Here is a 22,678-nt window from a genome sequence, read left to right on the forward strand (position 1 = left end):
AAGGAGAGCATTATTAAAGCGCCATCGCTTTGGCCCAGTAGATTTGGGCAAGACGTCAATATTAACCAAAACGGGGGCATGATCAGAAAACAAAATGGGGCCAATATCGGCCTGAGTGAGGGACTGAGAGATGTGATGGGAAAGAAAAATGTAATCGATGCGGGACTGCGATTGGTGGGATGGGGAATAAAAGGTAAACTCCCTAGTTGTAGGATTGCATAAACGCCAAGCATCAACAAGTTTGTGTTGGGATACTGCTTGAACAAACAGTTTGTGCGATTTATTGGGGATATAAGATGCTTTGGAATGCCTGTCTAAAAAAGGGTCATGAGGTGAATTACAATCTCCTGCCATAATAAAATTATCATCAACGTACTCAGAAATACGGGAAGCCATTGTGCGCCAAAAGGCCGGGTCACCACTAGTAGGTGCATAAATGTTGAAAAGGGAGATGGGAGTGCCTTTCGAGGAAAGTTTGACATACAGCCATCTGTCCTCGGGGTCTGATTCAGAAGATAAGAGAGAGTAAGAGAGAGATTTACAAACTAGAACAGCCACACCATTTCGTTTGCCATCCCCAGGAGCAGAGAAAACATCACCAACCCAACCCCTCCTGAGTTTAGCAGCTTCAACATCAGACAGATGTGTTTCTTGCAAAAAGGCGATGTCTACATTCAGCTTGGCAAGATGAGAGAGAATTTTTTGCCTCTTAATGGGAGAGTGAAGACCTTTAACATTCCAGGATACAATACGTATTGACATCAAAGATTATTAAAGGAATAATGCAAAGAGAGAATAAAGCATTGACAAAAAGCCTTGTGAAAAATATAGAACATAGGAGAGAGAGCAAAAAGAAATAGAGAAGAAATAGGATGGATAGGAGCAAGAAGAGTGAGAGAAAATTAAGAGAAGCCAAAAAGATAGGGGAGAACCAAGATGTTATTAAAATCAGTGAAATGATAGAATAAAGTCCAAAGATAATAATAATAAGAGTGCAATAAAAGAGAAAAAAGAGCATGTACAATAAGACTAATAAAGAAGTATGTTGAGAGAGAAAACAACCAAAGAGAAAAGAGAATGGGTGTAAGTCAAAGGAGAGATGAAGTAATAAGGAAATAAAATGTAGAGTGAGAAAGAAGCATGATCGAGGGAGCCAATAAAAGGTAAAAAAAAAAAACAAGGCAAGAGAGAAAGAAGAGGAAAAAGGTTGTGGAAAAGGTATTGACACCATTAAAACTGAGAACATGAAGGGAAAAATCAAGGTCGATAGAAATAGAACAAAAATAGACATATAATAAAGGATATGAGGGATACTTACGAGGGGTGGGTTAGGGGAGGTACGGTCAGGAACAGGAATATGTAGAGACGCACGTGGATATGAGGGGAGGGAGGTAAGGCCAACTGGAGAAGGCAGGACACTCGGGGTCAGTGAGGCGTCAAACCAGAGGGAACAGGGCGGAACGTGGAACATTGAACTACAAGGGGAGAAAAATAACAGGGTTAGACAACGGCAAATGGCAGAAACAAAAGACACACATTGGATAGGGCAAACCTAGAGATTATGACATAAATAGCAAACATTTCAGTGAAAAATATAAACTCAGCAAAAGAACAATTGAGTAAGAGAAATCAATGTTCAACTGAAGCTGGAGCAGCATAATACAGCATCAAAAAGAGTCACGGTGGGAGAGAAGAAGAAGGCCCAGAAAGCTCCATGGCATGCTGACTGCAAGAGTTCAGGAAACTTCGAAGTCGCGTAGGGTCCTCATATGTCGTAGTTTTATTATTGTAGGTTACTTTGAATAAACAAGGGTGGAAGAGACCATATCGAGCGCCAAGTGAGCGAAGGTCAGGTCTCATATCCAAGAAAGCCTTGCGTCGATTTGCGGTAGCTCTGGCATAATCTTGCGCGAAAAACAAGGTGGAACCCGACCATGTAAGACGAGGAGAGGCTCTGGCCGCTGAGAGAACCTTCAGCAGATCTGTGTATTCCAGGAAATACATTATTACACCTCTGGGTTTCACTGGCGCAGATAAAGAGGAGGAAACACGACCCAGCCTGTGGGCACGCTGGATGTTGAGCGATATGTCTTCGGGCAGGTGTAAAAGCTTGGGAAGGAATGACTTAAAAAAATTGACAGGGTCACTCCCCTCGCATCCTTCCACCAGGCCATAAAGGCGAAGGTTGTTGCGCCTATTTCGATTTTCCAAGTCCTCCACCTGCTTCTGGAGAGAGGAAACCTGCGCATGCAAATGGGTGGTTTTGGCGGCAGATTCTTGAAGAGAAGAGACATCACGCTCCACTGACGACACTCTTTCATTCATTGAAGTCCAATTGTCAGTAAGGACCTGCAGCTTAACGTTGGTTTCTTCCATAAAAGGGCGCAAGGCTCGTATCTCTTCAAGGAGTAACTCCAGCGAGATGGTCGTAGAGGATTTGGGAGGTGAAGGTGGATCTTTTTTCAACCTCTTAGACATCGTTTTTGCTGAGGGCTGTGAAGAGGCTTCTAAGTGCGACGTCATCTCATCGACAGACAGAGCCTGAGAGGCTTCAAAATGAGCCAGTTCTGTGAAGAGCTTGGAATTCTTAATATAATTGCGTCTATGGGCCTTAGTGGAACAATCAGCCATCGACACGCCTATGAAGCGCAAATATACCAGGAACAACTCAAAAACTGAAAATGAAACAGGCACTTTACGCAGTCCAAGGAACTTGAAAAATAACAGGGAGGCAGTTAAAAAGGGATGGCAAAAAAAAATATGCTAGGCCAGAGAGAGCAAAAATGCCAAGAGCCATGAAAAGCAGAAAGAAGTCTCAAAATGGCTGCCGGGTTTGAAAAGAACCAGAAACGTCCATTGAATCAGGAAAAAGCCATGAAAATAAAAAGAAAGTCACCTGAAAGTGCTTGGTTGAAACTGCTGTATCGCCTGCACTGCCGTGAATAACACCGACATAGTTAAAATTCCAGGAATTCAATGCCCGCTGGATGTATTGCTGAAGAGATCCCGGTCATTGGAGAAAACAAAATGGCGGTCACAGCCGTTTCAGAGCCGCGACCGGGACAGAAAGGACAGCAACGCTGAAAGAAATGCCGTCACGGCGGCAAAAGTAAGTTCAGGGCATGCTCGCCGTCCTTATACACCAGAGGCTCCCCTTCGGTGTGCGCGAGTAATGCAAGGAACCGCCAGCTAATCCCCGGTCTGACGGAGCACTACTCCGGCGCCGCCATTCCCCTCGGGCGCTTAGCCACGCCCCCATCTGCCAAATGTTTAATCTGGAGCGATTTGGTTTAAATGTATCTATAAAGGAATTCCTAGAAAGGGTGCAAAAAATGAGACCGCGAGTCATAGAACACAGCGGGAGGGTAACTCATGGCAGACCAAGCTGGTGAAGGAGCTGATGAAAAATCTCTCAAGTACAAAAAAGTGTTTCGGATGGGGTAAAGACACTGATGTTGTTTGTGGTAGAACTATAGGATGTCCATGGGCACAACCAGTCTACGTCTTCGACATTAGCATTGTAACAGCTGGGCACAGACATCAACAATTCTAAAGCCATTAAGCAGAGCACTGTGGCAGAGGTAAAGACAATTGTTGTCTATATGTCAAAAGAAGGGCAAATGAGAAGTTGGCTATTCCATATATGTCAAGTATAGTTGTGAGTGGATTTCTACTACTGGTCTGTGACTGAGAAAATGGTGTGTGCCATAATTCCTCCACACACAGTCAGCGGGGTTAGTGGTCTTGTCAGTGGACAGTGGATTTTGGAATAAATAATGTGTACAATACTTCTGATATGTATACTAATCTTCAGAGGAAAAATTCAGGTTATAATGGTAAACAATGTACAAAGTAATTCGGTTTGTGGATAGACAGTGTAATCTGTGTGGAAGGGGGTATGGGCCATTGAATATTTCCTAGTAGGACAGACCTATGCAAGCATGAACAACTTGCCAGAAACCTACTTATCATACACCCTGTGCTATCTTACGGAGTGGTGGTGTTGAATGCGAGTCATGGCGCTTGTAGTCCTGAAAAGAGGGGACATAAGCATCATACAGTTGACTTGAGGGTCGCATTTGTGTTTTCATGTATTTGTATTCCATGGTGCATTGCTGAAGAAGATGTAACGGATCACAGCATGTGTTTCAATGGATTCCATGGATGGATTCTCTAAAGATATGTGGCTGGTTAGTGCGTGTTAATAATCTAAGTATGGGTTGATGTATATGAAGGATTACTGCTGCATGTTACTTAGTACTCTATGAGCTGTAGTGAAGGAAGATGGGACAGAGTGTCTGTAGGGTAAAATAAAGGCTTTATCTTAGTGCCTAAGCTCACCAAAATGGAATTTGTAAGCATATTGTTGTCATACAAGTGGTCATGAGAGAGTGAATTCATATCCTGTTACTCAGCACATCAGCTGTACATTGTGGTGTGTTATTGAGCAATCAGTTCTCAAATGCCCTTTCCATATAGTGTTTGTGGGCGGACTGGCACTGGTGCTCCTAGCAACAGAACAGGATGCTAGCCAGTGGGTTGTAGGGCAGGTTGAGCACTATAATACTTTTCTGCAGGACTATCGACTCCATAATACTGAGTACCACAATATAATCATATAAGTATGTATAGGTAGGTGTAGCTTTACTATTCTTGGACCTTCATCTACTAATCTTAAGGAGGTGTTTCATCACCATTGCAAGTGGAGAGAGGACTATCTAGTCTACGCTTATACCTATATATACTTATATATACTTACCATGGCAAGATAGTGGTAGTCAATCTCCTGCAGACGATATCCTTGTAGGAAAATATCAAAACCTCAATATTCTGCTAGTACACTCAACCAAGGAAGCCTTTTAGCGCCAGCCAAGAAGGTACATCCCAAATGAGGAATCAATCACTACAGTGGATATCTGTGACAAAAGAGGCCGGGTAATAAAAAGATTTTGTGACAGTCTTGATGTGAGCTATTAAATAAACTCCAATAAGGTCCAAGCAATTCAATCCACAGAGTAAATGTATTTACTGTGATATCCTAACTTTCCCTTAGAAGCTTGACTTTACCAATAACGAATCTTAGAGAAAGTGTGTGCAGTACATGCATGACCAAAAGACAAGCAAAAATATGGTTAAGATATAAATGCTTGAAAGGTATAAACCAAATCGCACACTGGGCGATAATTGGCAAAATGTTAACGGGTGCAAAAACCAATCATATTACCAAAGAATTCTACCTTGCCAAAAGTATTCCAAAGTTATTTAATTACCTTAAATTACAGTATTAATATGATCAAAGGGTCACACAAGCTTAAGAGTAGAGTGTGTAGTTACTTGGTGGGAAAAAAGAACCGAGCTATTTTGATGGTGTAGAGGTCTTCAAGTTGCAGCAGTTCAATGGTGGTGAAGAGCTGGAGATAAAATGTTTAAAGATGGGTTTCTCTACACGGTACTGCTGACTGATGCAGGATCAAGTAAGTACCTCTTGTGGTTCATAACTTGACTCACATTTTTGCTCAATGAAGAGAATCTTAGAAGTTTGAAGATCCTAATTCTAATTCTGAGAAAATGTACAAAGTCTGCACTTTGTGTGCAACTTATATTTTCATTTCAGGGCTAGTTCAACTGAACAAGGCGAACGACCATCCCAATGCATGCGTCACATCGCATGCGTTTACGTCGTGTGCCGTCACAACGCACGCGGCATTACGACACGTGCGTTCACTACGCACGACGTTACATTGCGGGCGCCATTAGAACGCGGGAGCTTTTACAACGCAGGCGCCAGGACACGGACGGCGTGGAGACAACGCTGGAGCCACGACGAGAGACAGGTAAGGATAGGGTTTAGGGTAGTTATGGGGAGTGTAGTGGAGGGGAGGGTTTTAGGCTTTAGGGCTTAGGGTTAATAGTAGGATATGGTAGAGTTTTAGGCTTTAGGGTTAGGGCTCAGGGTTAGGAGTCGGATTTGGTAGTGTTTAGGATTTAGGGTTAGGGCTTAGGGTTAGGAGTCGTATATGGTAGTGTTTAGGCTTTAGGGTTAGGGCTTAGGGTTAGGAGTCGTATATGGTAGTGTTTTAGGCTTTAGGGTTAGGGCTTAGGGTTAAGAGTCGAATATGAGAGTGTTTTAGGCTTTGGAGTTAGGGCTTAGGGTTAGGGGTCGTATATGGTAGTGTTTTAGGTATTAGGGTTACTGTTAATGTATGCTACAGTTTTTACTGTTTACGTCTAAGGGTTCAGGGAAGTCTCAGGGCGTTGTACTGTGTTTGGGTGGCCGCTAGGGAGAATTTTGCGGTGTGATAGAATGCGTGGTCTTTGTGTGCATTGTAAAGTTCTTTGGCATGCAAGTGAGGGCGCAGTGCAATGGTATGGTTTGCGTGGTGAATGCATGCGATGTAACGGTGCGTGCGATCTGAGGAATGCGATGTAATGGTGTGCGTTGTGTTTGTTTGCGTTGCATCATCATACATCCACTGATCAACAGCCTTAGAGAGTAGTCGCTCCTCTCAGGGCCAGACCACGCAAGCTATCACGGTCAAGTTCCTTGCTAACATTACTTTCAATGAAACATACACTAGTTGTCTGCTTGTCGCTGTCAGTTTACATCTGTCTTACAGAGTTTTAAAAGATCATGGAGTAGCTCTATATTAAGGGCCAGAGGCATTATGCAATTTTGTGGCTGTGGCGTTTTCTGCAAAATTATTGGTTTGCCGCATTTGCCACATAAACCGTCCTCTGCTGCATAATCTATAGATTTTAACAAAAATTTGTGTCTAGTTCAAATGGATCAAGTTACAAAAAATGTGGTGACACACATTTCTGCACAGTGGCAGCCCTTTTGCGAATGTTGACTGGTCCTCTATCTATTGCCGTACTTGGGCGTTAAATTGGTACTAACGAAGTGAAACCTTTGCCATGACCTTGTAAACCTGTGTAGAAATATAAAGAAGTTAATCTATCAGAAAATGTTCCACATTAAGCTGCATAATTTGCCTTTTATTGATGCATAATTTAGTCAGCCCTTCTGCATAATTTCGTCCGCCCCGGTCGCATAATTTCAGTGGCCCTGTCTATAATCCACTGGTTAGACCCCTCCTGCACTCCTGAACACGGCAACATGGAGTCCCTTTTCTCTTTCCCCTGTCTATATCTGCCTCTGTATCTAATAGAAAATACCTTGCAAGAGAGGGCGAATAGCATGAGATTATTCAGAAGTGTATTTATTTTAAGGGAAACAAATCTATTACTATGGCATCCAAATTCATGCACAAAGGCAGTGCAATGCTATTGACTCATGTTCATTTGTTTCTCAGTACATCAAATCTTTATGGGCAGTTTCAGAACCCATTTGTTTGGATTTTGTTTAGGTTGTGTGAAAGTTGTCAACTTCGATGGTACACAAAGTTAACACATCTCTAAACTGCACCTTGTGTTTAAGATCTCCATGCTGGTTTCGATATGTTCAAACAGAAGTGTTTGATACTTTAAACGCTCATCAAACCTTCCGTAGAAATTGTCCTCTCAACTTTTCACGAATTTAAAACGTTGGTTGGGGAAACGTTTAATGGTGTGCGCGCTTGTTTCACTTTGATTTAAGCAGAGTAAAAAGACAACCTAAAAATATAAGCTTGGTCCTGTGGTGTTGGGCCTCAGGCCCACATGGTGAGAAAGGATGGACACAGACAGCCGGTAGCGTGGTGCGATAACTGGCCACGAGTACATGCACCCGGGCCCTTTTATTGGCGGGGCCACGACACTCATGACACCTGTGATGAATGGGTGTGAGGGTGCGAGTGTGTCCAGCCCTCGAGGGAGTGGCTGGCGATACAACTTCCTGCTGAACACTAGAACGTGTCCTGCGGGACACTACATTCCTTCCCAACTTTATTGAAGAACAAACAAAACGTTAGTCCAACCTGTGGGGACAAAACAAACAGCTAACTAAATACCACAGGGTCCATCAGTCAGGTGGCAGGACGACGTCAGACATGAGCTGGTGACTTTTCTTGCAGCAGGACCTTCTTGGCGGGCACCCGTAGTTTAACCTGAGGGACTTAGGACACAACTGCTGGCTTGGAGACGTCCGCGGCATACCGTCAATTCACTGATGATGACATGTCTTGCGGTCTTGCATGGCTCCCACCTTGCCGACGTCGGTGATGGTCTGTGCTGAGTTCTTACAGTTCCTTATAGTGGGTTGCATCATGGACATGGATGGAGTCCCAGGTGAGAGTTCACAAAAGTGTGGCCTGATCAAATGCCTCTGTTGAACTGCTTGGCTGTAACCGATAACCTGTTGGTGGGGCAATGTCTCTTCTTCGTCTCCCACCTGGGGAGGACCGTTGTCGGGGTTGCTGCGGAACTGCAGGAGGGCGGCGCTGGGGCCGCTTGTGTGCCAACTGGGGACAGCTGCAGGACCGCTGAGGAACCGTTACTTAGTTGCACGCCCAACCCTCACGGGTGGATGAGTCTTGGCCAAGACTTCCTCTCGCTGCCGCGGTTCCGGTGTAGGCCAGGTTCACAGGTAGCTTCTGATTTCTTTAGTCGGCTGGTGTGGCAACGGTGTAGGACTCCAGTCCATCGGTACTCTGGTAGTGGTGTTTGACGCATGTGCTGAGGGCTAGCGTGGTGGCGGTTGCCAGCCATGTGGTGAGTTGGGATGACAGGTGATGGTGACTTGCTGGGAAAGTCAGGTGTCAGGAGGGACCGAGCAGCCCAATGTCTCCGCCTGGCTGAGGTTAATCTTCGGTGGTGGCTTGACACGCAGAGCGTACAAATCCTCTCTTGCCTGTCTTGGGGCCACTGCCGACTCCATCTTGAGGCGGTGTGAGGGCGGACACTCATTGCTGATCTTCACCTGTGGCATCTGCGGACAGGAGCAGAGATGCCGCTTGACTTAGACTGCCAACGATCAGGGGATGGACAGTCGCTTGGGGAAGCGTTGGGATGAGACGCGGTTTGTGCTTGCTGCGGCTTATGTTCAGTTCACCCGTGAGGCTGTATCCAGGGACGTCGGTCCGCCTTGGTGGCTGTCTGGTGTGTCAGGGTGTGCTCTTGGCTTGCTGTGTGAGTCCTCGGTCTTCTCCCTTTGTTAGTCTGTTCAGCCCACCTATGTTCCTCCGGTTTTCGGGGTGACAGGGCTGTCACTCTTCTTTCTTCGAAGGCGTTGCGCTTGGACCTCGAGGCTGCACTGTCGTGGTGCCGGCTTCTGCCTTTGCTCTGGCGCGCTACTTGCTTGCTGGGCGACGTGACGTCCGGTCGCGTGTCACTGGTTGTTGGAGCGCATGTTGTTGTGGCGGCCTGCCACGTGGAGTGTGCGACTCCTCTCTTGCCTGTCTTGGGTCACCACTGACTCCGACTTGAGGCAGTGCGAGGGAGGACACTCTGTTGCTTTCGGCCCACTGCGGGGCTTCGCTGGGGCGGTGGAGACGTGGATGCTCTCCTACCTGCGTTTAGCAGTGCTTCCTTGTGGAGATGTCTCTGTCTACTGGACGCTCGCCCGTGCGTCAGGTACACTGGCGCTGCTTTCTGCGTGCATCTGACGTAGTGTGCTCCGTCTTCTTCTGGGATGCTTTCTTCTGGCACGTGGTGTGCCTGGGGTGTAATGTGCGGTGATGCCTGTACACCGGGAGGAGCAGATGACACGACATGTGGTGCGTGTTTTGCACCAGTCGTTTCTTGTGCTGTCGAGGAGGACAGCTCCCTTGAGACGTTGCCGCCGTTCTGCTTGCTTGCGTCGCGCAGCAGCGTGGGGTCCCCAGTAGCGCTCCTGCTGTGGTGGGCATTCGCTGATCCTTGGTGAGTTTCCTTGCCGCTTTCGCTTGTAGGGTACAGAGAGCCACTCACTGAGTAAACCCCTCTGAGGGCACGTCTTGCCGTGTCTGGTGCAGTCTGGGCGTGAACAGGCAGTGTCTCTCCTAATGGTGGTGAGCTCTCTGGGGTCTGTTGACTGCTGTTGCCGGCTGGTTAGCTGAGTGCTGTGTTGTGCTCTAGTACTGCTACTTCCTGCAGGGTAGTGGGGTGTCAGGGCCTCTCCTCTGGTCTACGGTGGTTCTAGGACTGACGGTCGCGGGGTGCGCTGGCTATCTGCGCTGGCCAGGCAGTACTTCCATCCCTCAGTGAATAGCTGTCGGTCGCCATAGTGTGGGAGCTGGGAATACCATGTGGTGCACTTGGCGCCAGGGTGAAGTGAGCTGCCCCCGCTACTCGTGTGGGGGCCTGAGGCATTTGCTGCAGCTCAGCCTTGTTCCTGGTCGCAGCGGCTCTCTGGGTGCGTGGGCTTGGATCCCCCTGCCCTGGTGCATTTACCGTCCTGTTGGTTTTGCACTGTAGGCTGTTTCTCCCTTGTGTTCTGGGTTACGGTGGCTGCGGTACCGGGAATCAGTGTAGCACTCCGTTTGTGCCGGTCCTGACTTCTGTTCATTAAACTGCGGCCCAAGCTGCTCCTACCTGCCTGCGACGTGGTGATGCCACCCTGTGGGCTGTAGGACGTCTGTGGAGGTAGGTGGAACCATTTGCCACAGGGAGAGGCAGGGGTTGCTGGCCAGGGTGCGGGTTGGCAAACTGGGCGGCGCTGCGGGCTCCTCACCGTGGGCCCTTTCTCTTTCACCAGGACTTTGTAGCTTTTGCGGGGGAACACTGAGGTAGTGCTGCTGGTGTCCCTCATGAGTTTGCCTTGTGTGCTGCGGGTCCAGGGAATGTCGGCGTGGGATCGCATTCGCCCACCACTTTCCCTCACAGCTCATAGTGCAGCGTTCCCACTGACCGCCAGGTGGTGCAGACGTGTCACACGCGCCCGTGGCAGCCTCTCTCCTGCTGTAGGCCTTGCTGTCCCGTGGGCGCTGTAGAGATAGATGCTGGTGCGAGGTGGGGCGCGGCGGTGGCAGTAAGTGTCCCTCTCTTTATTTTCCTTGGTGCTACTGTCCGGGTGTGTCCGAGGGAGCACTGCAGCTTTACGGGAGGCTGGGAGCCAGCCCAACTGGCGGGCGGGGTTGCTCACTCACATGGGGTAGTTGTGTATGATTGCAAACCTCATGTGGGATGCCAGGACAGGGATGGCTCAGCATCGTGTTAGTTGGTGCGCCGTTGTTCACTTGATCCCGGTGGCTTGGATGCAGGGGTGTGAGAACGGGATAGTGGGGCGTTTATGCTGTGTAGCTTCTCCCCGTCCTCCGACGACGCAAACGGCCCTGGCCGCAGGCTGCTGCTGTAGGTGCTGGGGTTGGTCTTGTCCCTTCTCCCTCTGTTGTCGGCGCAGCAAGAGCCTGTGGACGCCTCAGGGCATGAGTACTCAGAGGGTCTGAGCCCCTGGGGCCTCTCGTGCAGCGCTGGCAGAGGCAAATCTCTTTGAGTCTGTCCGCTTTCTTGGCCACTGACCTTCCTCTAGCTGGCCAGCATCCGGGCTGCAGCAGCGGTGTGTGGGTGCCTGCAAGCATCTGCTGAGACCTCCCCCGTAACACCGATTCTGGCACTGGGCAGCGATTCAGCCTCTGGGTGGCCGTTCCTCCCCCTCAGCACAGCCACGGCTCTCGTGCTGGCAATGGGTGTGTGTGAGCAGCCCGTACAGGCACCGCTAATCCTATCGGGTCTAGGAGGCGGCGACCGGGTGACACGAGGGGCTCAGTCCCCTCTGCAGACAGGGTGGTTGTAGATGACTCGCCGGGGGTACCGCTTGCCGGGTTCATTTCCTCCCCCACGAGGAACAATGAAGCAGAGCGGCAGGCATGCAGGGTTAGCTACCCGCCTCGTCGCCAATGTGGTGTTGGGCCTCAGGCCCACATGGTGAGAATGGATGGACACAGACAGCCGGTAGCGTGGTGCGATAACTGGCCACGAGTATGTGCACCCGTGCCCTTTTATTGGCGGGGCCACGTCACTCATGACAACCGTGATGGATGGGTGTGAGGGTGCGAGCGTGTCCAGCCCTCGAGGGAGTGGCTGGGGATACAACTTCCTGCAGGACACTACAGGTCCGAAAGTGTTACAGCATAAAAGATCCATTGCCTATCTCATGAAGTTAAAGCATTAACTGCATTTATGCAAACTAAGACACGCCTCCGCAATCGCTAAATATCGAAACTTTTTCAAATGTGATCAGCAATAAATGCACTATCGCCGAGCGTCTGACGTCACTCTCACAGGATTGGACATTTATTTTCAAACATTAAAGACTGGTTTAGCTAAAAGTCTGTCAAACTTTGATGAGCGAGAACTGGATCTCGAATACCAACTGTGTTGTGTAGAGAGAGGTTCCTTTCCCAAACTAGACTACTGTCCTTTGCATTTTGCAAGATAGGTCCAGTCATCTTTGGTGCGATTATTTTATTGATTGGTTCTTCGACAACCAATCAGAAGTCATTATTTGCTTTAAACTAAAGCCTTCTCGTTTTAAGCTTATGACCTGTTCAAAAATCAACAGGACCCGTTGTCAAGCCACCAGCCTTTCTCAAAATGACCAGTTATTGTATATTCTGGGCAATATAATAAATAATAAAAGATATCGTCGTTGCATACATTGTTTATATGGCATACTTGCTTTTCTTCTGTTGCTGCTATCCAAATTCCTTCCCCAGTTTCTCTTTCTTCTTCGTATCAAGATTCTTGGATCCCGACTGACCTGCAGGTATCACCCAGATGAGTAATGGATCAGTCCTAAAGTGGGCAATTTCATTTTCTAATACTTCTCCGTAGGGTCAAGGCGGTTCAGAGCCAATCCCTTTACTGACAGAAAAATCTATCCTTCTAGCCTTCCCCAGCACAGCTTTAGAGCCTCTATAATCAAGAGAAGGCAGCTCTATGAATGTCAGAGTGCTACATTTATTGACCCACGTCCGTTTTGTCCAATTGGAATGACGACAGCCAGTTCTGATGGTATCCACGGAATTCTGTAGATCAAAATGTTTCAGGCTGAAAAAATACACGATTTTAATCTTTACTCACTTACTCTTTCTATGACTTTTTGGCTTCTGGCTTATCTTACTTATAGACTTTTATTGATTGGCTTTTTGTTGTAAAAACTCTCTATTTCGATGGAATCACAATGCAAGCAAAGGTGGTTTCCAATCGGCAGAGGCCAGCAAAATAAAACTAATAGGAAACAACGTGAACATACCATGCACATAAAAAAATAACCCGTCGTGCCAGATACATGTTCTACCTAGAATTAAGAAGATAGTGCAAACCACTCACCACCTGTAGTCTGAGATATAACTATTCCTTTTTGGCATTTATTGTAAGGGAGGGCGGAATTTGCAAAATTGACTTTCGCAAATTATCGCGAAATTGCGCAAAATCTCCACGAGCATGCGAAACTTTCCCAAAGATGCGGAGATTGCTTTTCCCGCCTGTTCGCGATGTGTTTTTGCGTGCTCGTGGTGAAATATATCTCCAACTTGCCCACGCGGTCGCTAATGGGCGTGGCCATCTTGCTCGCGATGCTTATTTCCTGTTTGCGATCGCAATGATGTGTTCGCGATCGCAAACTCTCCTGGGATAACGCGACCGGCAACCAACAATCCAACATCTTGTGCGCAAACGGATAGGAAAACTCGTCGGCGAACGCAGGGACCCGGTAAGTCGCGACCGCGCCCGCGAGAATGCATTTTTAAAGCGCGAACACAAGAAAAATACTTCCGTTTCGTGGCAGGTTGCGAAAGTTTTGACATTTTCACGCTCTCCGCGGAAGGCGAAAATGTCAAAATATCGCAAATTCTGCGCGCAGAACGAAATTTACCGCCCAGGCCTAATTTATTGGCACAAAATATTTGAGATTTTATTGATACCTATTCTGAGACCGACCTGCCAAGCTCTTTGCTGCAGTCTTTGCATTTGTTTTCTTCTCTTTCATTTATTTTTATCATACGTTCTAGAGCACATGCCCAGTCAGAGGGGTGCTTCACTGCGCTACAAGGTATACTAAAGATAACAAAAACAACATGAGAACAGAAACATCCGGAAAGAGATACCTCCAGGTTGGACAAGGCCTTATTCAAAGTGATGGGATAACCAGAAAGTGCATTTATAATAGAAGGTTGAAGGACATGCAGGGATTAGATACCTCAGTCACAATCCTTAGAATGCTGCCAAGAACTTCAGTTTCATGCCTTCAGTATATGATCTGTGCCGGGGGCATGAAGCAGGCTGAGCCCACAGGTGAGTTTATTTGCTGGTGTTGGTTGGGATGAGGGGGAGGGTTCTAATTGTCTTTGTCTGCACATGCTGTAAGGAGTCAGCAGTTGTTAATTGCCCTTCCCATCAGTATGCACCTTTATTTTGTGATCAAGGCCATAATTGTGGGGCAGACAGGTAATGAGCATCCTCTGTAGAGGACTTTAACCATTGTTAATACCCTGAGAAGAGAGCAATAATGCTTAAGTAAGGAGAACATCTGATAGAGGAAGCAGCCATATCTTCCTCTCTGTCTTGAGGATATTAACTTTCATGCTGAGGCTGTGTCCAACGTGAAATACTTTAGACAGACTCAAGGTGAGTCCTCCCTAGTCTTGTAGAATACATTTCTAAACCAACTCATCTTGGAGGACATACTCTTGATTTTAATTGTGCCTCTGTTACCACCGTTGTTAAGTCTCCTCCCGGCTGGTCAGACCACCAATTCATTAGATTCTATGGAGTGGCCCTTTTAAAATCGCTGCAAATAAAACAACATCCATCCTTGAAAGATAGCTAGCGAAAGAGGATACACTTAACGCTAGCACTGCTCTAGAGGACCTCCTCCGATTCAATATATACACTCTTGGAGAAGAGGACCCAGACCCTCTGTGTCGGTTTAATGATAAACTTGAACATCTGTCTGAAAACTTCGGTCTTAAGGCCAACAAACCATGTGGCTGTGCGGCAGACAAATATGTTAATCTTTGGTCCTTCCCTAAACTGAGGAAGACCTGCTTGACATTAAGACATGCTAAAGGAAATGGAAATCGCGTTCCATATTTAAAGGCCAGCTTAGGTATTACAAGTTATGCCTGCATGTAGGTACGGTAGGATCTATTTCCACCCATCTACTAGCTTCTCAAAGTCAGCCAGTCAGTAGAAACCTTATTTGATTGTTCTCAAGAAAATCATAAGTCAATCTGTGACGTGTACTGGGCAGTCCCAATACTTTATCATCCCTGATTGCTGTGATATATTCTTCACTCCATCACAATCTTTGAGTGAAGTTGGGGCTTCTTTTTAAATGAGAAGATCACTAACAACTATGAGACAATCAGATCCAATAGCTCAATCGATTTGACAACATCCCACCAACCATAGACTGGATTACTAACACGCTGAGTCCTTAGAGACTGTCCAAATTGTCCATGATTGAGAGATCCCACAGGCATGTAGGGTCATGTGCTGAGTATTCACGCACGCCTCTATTGTGTTCCCTCCAAACATCGAGCAAGGACCAATGTGACACCCAACCCGCAAGGGCCTTAGTTTGATTGGTTGCTCCTGTATGTGGCAGGGGTGGGTGAGAACGGTCAAAGTCAACGTACATGACTGCATTAAAGTCTCCCCTATCAGCCAAAGAAGATGAGACCATTCAGCTAGAATTGAGGACATACGCTTGAGGACAAGGTCTTGATCGGCATTTGGTGCGTATACGCTGCCTAGAGCCAATATTTCTCCATCTATGGACCCACGGATAATAACATAACACCCATTCACGTCAATTTTAATGTCCTGTGCTTCAAAAGGAACCCAAGCCCTCAACCAGACAGCTGCCCCACGAGCAAACCCTGAATATTTAGTGGGAAATAATTGACCCCTCCATTTAGTGCAAAGTTTTGTGGTTCTGGGGAAGGGAGGTGAGTCGCCTGCAAATAAACTATATTTGCCTTTCGGCGATGGAGCTGTGCTAGGATTCGGTGTCATTAATGGATCGATCCCAAACCCCTAACGTTCCAAGTTACTATCTTATAGTGTTGTGATGTAGTCAACATGATGCTGTATTACGGCCAGCCAAGCTGGCAGGGACCTTCTTGTTATTTATGTGCATGGCAGGGAGAGAAACAAATACAGCAACAAAAGGAACATTTCCCAAATACCAGGTCCAACAAAACCTCACGTTCGACCAAACCTTCACCAGAACTCAAATAATACATTGGGCAATTGCTTGCGGAGGGAGCCAACACCCATGTGTAGAGAGTTAGTTGTATTTCAGGTATCACCCCGCATGTGCACCCTGAGAACCCCAGGACTAGATAAACGTAGGAAACCAATAGCGGGATAAACCGAGGCTAACTAACCCCAACCTCCTAGGTGTGCTCAATTTGTATTATGTGTGAAAGGTTTATTAGCGAAGTAGAAATAGCCAGTGTATAGCTGATATAAGATAGCTTCAGCTGCAGACGCTTTTTCTGAAAGTTTGCGATGATCTTCATGTAGAATTCCCAAAATCAGTGGAGAAAGCATCAGTGTGGTGTTCACTTGCAGACCTGGAGTCGCAAATTTCCTGGAGTATCTCATCCAGTTTGTCCAGTGGGGGCCCAAATTACATGGGTGGAATACATTCCTCAAGAGTATGGGTGGAAGAGCCATCAGATTAGCTATGTGGAGATGGTCGCCCATCTTGTTGAGAAGCCAGTTTGGTGGATTTAGTGACCCATGTCGGTGTCTTTAGGACATGCGTAGCCTGATCAGTGGCGCTAGTGGAGGTAGGCCTGGTGGTCGAGATCAAGTATACTAGTTCCCAATGCAGGTGTTAAGACCCCTCTGGTAAGCGCTTGTGTTAATTTAAAAAAGATCCGGAAAAGATTGATTATGAAGAAATATCCACATTGGCGATGGCTGAGTCCGGTGTGGAAAGCAGCCTGGCAGTCCATTTTGCGGAGGTTGCAAGTTCCGCAGATTCGGTGCATCAAGAGAAAGTCCACTTCCTGTTTGGGTTCCCGGTCTAGTTGTTAGGACTCAAGACTCCCAAACAGGAATAATGCACCTGCACGAGCTACGCGCCGCGCACTTCAACTGATTTCAGTCAGGAGCCACTGCGTTTTTCCGAGCTCTGACTGAATTCTCTTCAAAGGAAATATCTGCAGTGTTTAGTCAGGAGAGTTCTAGGACCAGTGCTTCTCGCGACGCTACTTAATAGAAATTAAGCGTCTGGATAAAATTGAGTTGTTGTATTTTCCTTCTCCTCAGAATTGCCGTTATCTCCCAAGAACTTGAACGGCTATTAATAGGAGATTGCTTCCAGTTTCGTGGAGCTAGAGTTGTAGGTGAGAGAGAAAACTTTTGTGAAGAGAAGTTTTCTCCAGAGTCCAAGTAAGTTTTTTCTTTGATGTTTGAATGCGCGCTTCAGCATTCTTGTTAATCCTTCAGCAAGAGGCGCAGAGTATTCAGAGACTACAGCAATGTACAGCAATTGAGGCAACGTTATGGGTTAAACGAATTCCTCAGTAAAATTGCATGTAGCGTATGAAGCCAGTCAGCAGCGAGCAGTTACTATGGCCAATCAGCTGAGTACAATTTTCTAAGGCCAATTCATCTGAGTGCAGTGTTCAAGAGACTCGGCATTTAGAGCAGAGTACTGTGTCACCAGCTTCAAGCATTCCTTGTGGATGCCACAATATTCAGCTTGGAATTTCAAGAAACTATATGAACAATTGAATAGTGTGAGAGACTGTATTGTGAGAATTCAGCTGCAACTTAATTGATACCTTTTAAGCAGTTCTACGTAGAACTCCATTTTATACCAATTTTCGAAGGAGTTCAGTTAATAACTGCATTCAAAGCACAGAATGTTCTTCCAATCAATCAAAGAATACACACACTATTCATTAGAGAGGAGCTTCCCCCTCAGGGTAAAAAGGTAACTAGAGATAGAGAATTAATAAAATGTAAGGTCAATAATAAGTTAGGGCAACAATAATTATTTGTGCTTATTTACAGGTGCCAGAACACATTGAGACTGAAGACCATTACCTGAGGCAGCCTCTCTTGTTTGTCTTCCCACTCCCCTTTCCCGCGAGCTGGGCCTAGTAGCAGTTTTATCACCTTTGACCGTTACTGGCTACAGTTAGGGGAATTGGTGGATCTGTCATCGGCTTCTGAGGGGATTGCAAATCCTGATCTGAAAGATTGAAGTGCCAATCCTCTTAATTGAGGAAATAGATCTCCTCTCGAGCAAGATGGCAGAAGGGCTAGATTTGAAGGCTTTAGCAACTATTCTAGATGGAATGAAGAAACAATTGAATGATTCTGTAGAAGAGAATAAGGCCCTAAGAGCAGAAGTTAGAAGAACTAGTCAAGAATCAATTCAAATAAGACAGAAATTAGAGGAACTTACATCTGGGTCTGGTTTTAAGGGTCCTCAAGTTTTTGTAAGTAACCAATCCTCTCCAGAAGTCGCCACTCAAGTCATACATGCAGTTTCTCCAATCATTCCATTGGCCCCCCCAGAAAGATTTAGTGGGGATCCTCAAAAGGCACAAGTATTTCTAACCCAGTGTTCCCTACATTTTTTGTGTAGACCAGTCATTTTTTCTGAGGATCAATCAAAGGTGGCATTCATGCTGTCTTATTTGACGGGCGATGCGGCTGCGTGGTCGTTGTCATTGGTAACTAGGAATGACCCATTGTTGTTTAATTTTGAGAATTTCAAGATAGAATTTTTAAGAATATTTGATCGTAGGTCAGCATCTCAAGCCACTGACAACGAGTTATTGGAGTTGAAGCAAGGGAACAGAGATTTAGTGGGATACATCGCTCACTTCAATAAATGAATAGTGGAAACTAATTGGCCCGAATCCAAAAGAGCCGCAATATTTTATCGAGGCCTAAAAGATGAGTTAAAGGATGTTCTAGCACAAATTCCTAGTAGACCCTCTGAGGTTTCTGAACTAATCGATTTGGTATTGCAATTAGATCGAATCAGTGAGCGACGCAATGAAAAAAGAAGAGAAGGCCGGCCGTTCCCGCCTCGCATTGACCGAGCAAGAACTGAAACTCATCGCTCCTCAGAATCCCAAGCCAATGATGAGCCAATGCAGATTGGATCAATTCGTGGTCCTTTAACGAAGGAAGAGAAAGAAAGACGAAGATCCAGTCAATTGTGTCTGTATTGCGGACAAGCTAGGCACTTCGTGAAAGAGTGTCCGAAAAAACCTAAGACTTCTCAGCTGGTAAAAGGTCGGCTCCACCTGTAGACGGAGTTGCACAGGTGGGAGCGAATCTCAAGTCAGCTCCAGACTCCCAACAAATTGCAAAAACATTGCAGTCTTCAGCACCTCATCTTGTAGTAACATTCACTGTTAAGGTCCGAGATCTGGTGTTACACGGAGTCTCTGTGATGATTGATTCAGGTGTCACAGGGAACTTCTGTGATATAAAATATGCACAGCGGGTTGGCTTTAGATTTGAGAAGAAACAAGTATTGGAAGCCGTACGAGCAGTAGATGGAACCAATCTCTCATCTGGGCCAATCACTCATGAAACAGAATTGTTACGCTTATCTGGTCCCAATGGGCACTCTGAATTGATTACTTTTAATCTCATAGATGCCCCCCGATTTCAGTTAATACTGGGTTTACCCTGGCTCTCAGAACACAATCCCAGTATCGATTGGAGTCAAAGAACTGTGCAAATGAATTCTTCTTATTGTAGAGAAAACTGTTTCCAAGAAGAAACTCATGAACACAAGGAATCGCCAGCTAAGAAGTTAGCAAATTGCCCTGTCATAATTTGTTCTGTAGAAACTGAACAGATTCCATTTGAATATAAAGAATTAGCTTCAGTGTTTGACAAGAGAGAAGCAGAAAAACTTCCCCCCCACCGCCCTTACGATTGTAAGATTGAAATTGAGCCGGGAGCCATACTACCATGCAGCAGAATCTACGCGTTAACTGAAAACGAGAATCAATACCTCAAAACGTATCTGGATCAGTATCTTGCAAACGGGTTCATTCGCCCATCTCAATCTCCAGTTTCTTCCCCTTTATTTTTCATTCCTAAGAAGGATGGCGATCTCAGAACCTGCATCGATTATAGGGCTCTCAATCGGGTGACCATAAAAAATCGTTACCCCTTACCTTTGATTTCCGTATTGCTAGACCAAGTCAAAAATGCCAAGATCTATACCAAATTGGATTTGCGGGGATCATACCATTTAATTCGCATAGCCCCGGAGACGAGTGGAAAACGGCTTTTCGAACTCGATATGGCCTTTCTGAGTACCAAGTAATGCTGTATCGGTTGAGTAATGCCCCGGCGGCGTTCCAACATTTTGTCAATGATGTGCTAAGAGAATTCTTGGATAGAATTGCAGTGGTCTATATTGACGATATATTGATTTTCTCAAATAATGTAGAAGAACATGTTTCGCATTTGAAATCCATCTTAACTAAGCTGTTGGAAAATCATCTTTATGTAAAGCTTGAGAAATGTGCTTTTCGTGTGAAGAAGGTAGAGTTCTTGGGTTTTGTCCTTACTCCAGGTGTAAGCATGGATGCTTCTAAGGTTAAGGCAGTTCGGGACTGACCACCCCCAAGAATGTGAAGGAGATTCAGAGTTTTATTGGATTCTCAAATTTTTATCGAAGGTTCATCCCAGATTTTTCACTTAAAGCGAGTCCCATCACTCGGCTCTTGAAGAAAGGAGTCAAATTTGATTGGTCTAAAGAAGCAGAGGAAGCCTTCCAATTTTTGAAAAGATCTTTTATCCAAGCACCAATTCTATTACATCCTAGAATTGAAGAACCATTATTTGTAGAAGCAGATGCTTCGGATTTTGCAGTAGGAGGAATCTTGTCCCAACGACACTGTGATACAGGCCAATTACATCCAGTGGCTTATTACTCTAGGAAGTTATCTCCTCCCGAATGTAATTATTCCATTGCAGATAAGGAGTTGCTGGCAGTCAAATGTGCATTTTTGGAATGGAGACATTACTTACTAGGAGCAAGGCACAAGGTCACAAAATTTACAATTCCTGAAGTCAGTCCGAACCTTGACCGCACGACAATTACGTTGGTCGCTGTTCTTTGCGGATTTTGATTTTGTGCTCACTTGCAGGCCTGGAGTAAGTAATGTCAAAGCAGATTCATTGTCCAGAATTAACACTAATGTCTCAGAAACCCAAGATGTAAAACAAAATAAAATCCCAGCTGAGAAAATCATTGTTACCATCTCCAATTCAGATCTGAGACAAGAGTTAATGATTCTATATCTGAAGATGAGATGAGAAGGTGGGCAAGAGAACAACCTGAAAGAGAAATTAAGGAGGGTCTTCCATATCAGAACCACAGATTATATCTTCCCACAAGATCATTGCAAGAAAAGGCTTTAAGGTCCTGTCATGATGAGATGCTTGCCGGTCATAAAGGAGTAAATAAGACCACAGAATTGGTGGAGCGGAACTTTTGGTGGCCAGGGATGAAAGCTCAGATAAGGCAGTATGTTTCCACCTGCGAGAGATGCTAAGAGGGAAAATCAGATCACTTCTCTCCCCAAGGTCTTTTGATGCCTATGCCTACCCCCCGTATCCTTGGCACACAGTCTCAATGGACCTAATTGTAGAACTTCCTACAAGTCAAGGGTTTAACACCATTCTGGTCATGGTAGACATGTTCTCAAAGATGGCACACTTTGTTCCATTAAAAAATATTCCACGAGCTCCACAGCTAGCACAGTTATTTTCACAACACATAGTGAAATTACATGGAATTCCCAAGGTTCTGGTGTCAAATCGTGGATCACAATTTATTTCACACTTTTGGAGAGCATTTACAAAAAGATTAGGAATTGACTCCCGTTACTCCACTAGTTTCCATCCAGAAACTGATGGACAGACGGAAAGGGTAAACCAAGATTTAGAGCAGTATCTAAGACTCTATTTGCAAGATCAAAAGTTAGAATGGTTAGAATTGGTTTGGGCAGCAGAGTTCGCCTACAACAATGCAAAACATTCATCTACTGGTTATACCCCTTTTTATTTAAACTATGGAAGACACCCTAGTTTAATCTTTGAAAGAGAAGAAAAGTCAGTTCCAGCTGTAGCGCAGTTTATAAAAGAAATGCAAGACACCTTATTTAAGGCTAATGAAAATTTAGTTAAGGCCAAAAATACTTACAAAGTTCAGGCAGACAAGAAAAGGAGAGAAGCCCCAATCTTTAAAACAGGAGATAAGGTGTGGTTGTCAACTAGAAATTTAAAACTGAAAGAAAATAGAAAGTTCCAACCAAGGTTTATTGGTCCATTTAAAGTGGATCGTGCAATAAATCCAGTAACGGTAAAATTACTCTTACCCCCTTACTTAAAGGTACATCCTGTGTTCCATGTGTCACTGTTAAAAAGAAATCCACCAGATTTACGCACTTTAGAAACACCAAGGCCAGTATTAGTGGATTCAATAGAGGAATACGAAGTTAAAAAGATTCTAGACTCTAAGATTAGCAGAGGCACATTGTATTATCTGGTCGATTGGAAGAATTTTGGTCCAGAAGAAAGGTCTTGGGAGCCTCACAATAATGTTCATGGCTCGAGACTTATTCGAGCCTTCCACAAGGCCAACCCGACAAAACCAACTTGGAAAGGACGCTTCTTGGAGGGAGGTACTGTTAAGACCCCTCTGGTAAGCGCTTGTGTTAATTTAAAAAAGATCCAGAAATGATTGATTATGAAGAAATATCCACATTGGCGATGGCTGAGTCCGGTGTGGAAAGCAGCCTGGCAGTCCATT

This window comes from Triturus cristatus, chromosome 2_2 (assembly GCF_964204655.1).
Source record: "Triturus cristatus chromosome 2_2, aTriCri1.1, whole genome shotgun sequence".
NCBI lineage: Eukaryota > Metazoa > Chordata > Amphibia > Caudata > Salamandridae > Triturus > Triturus cristatus.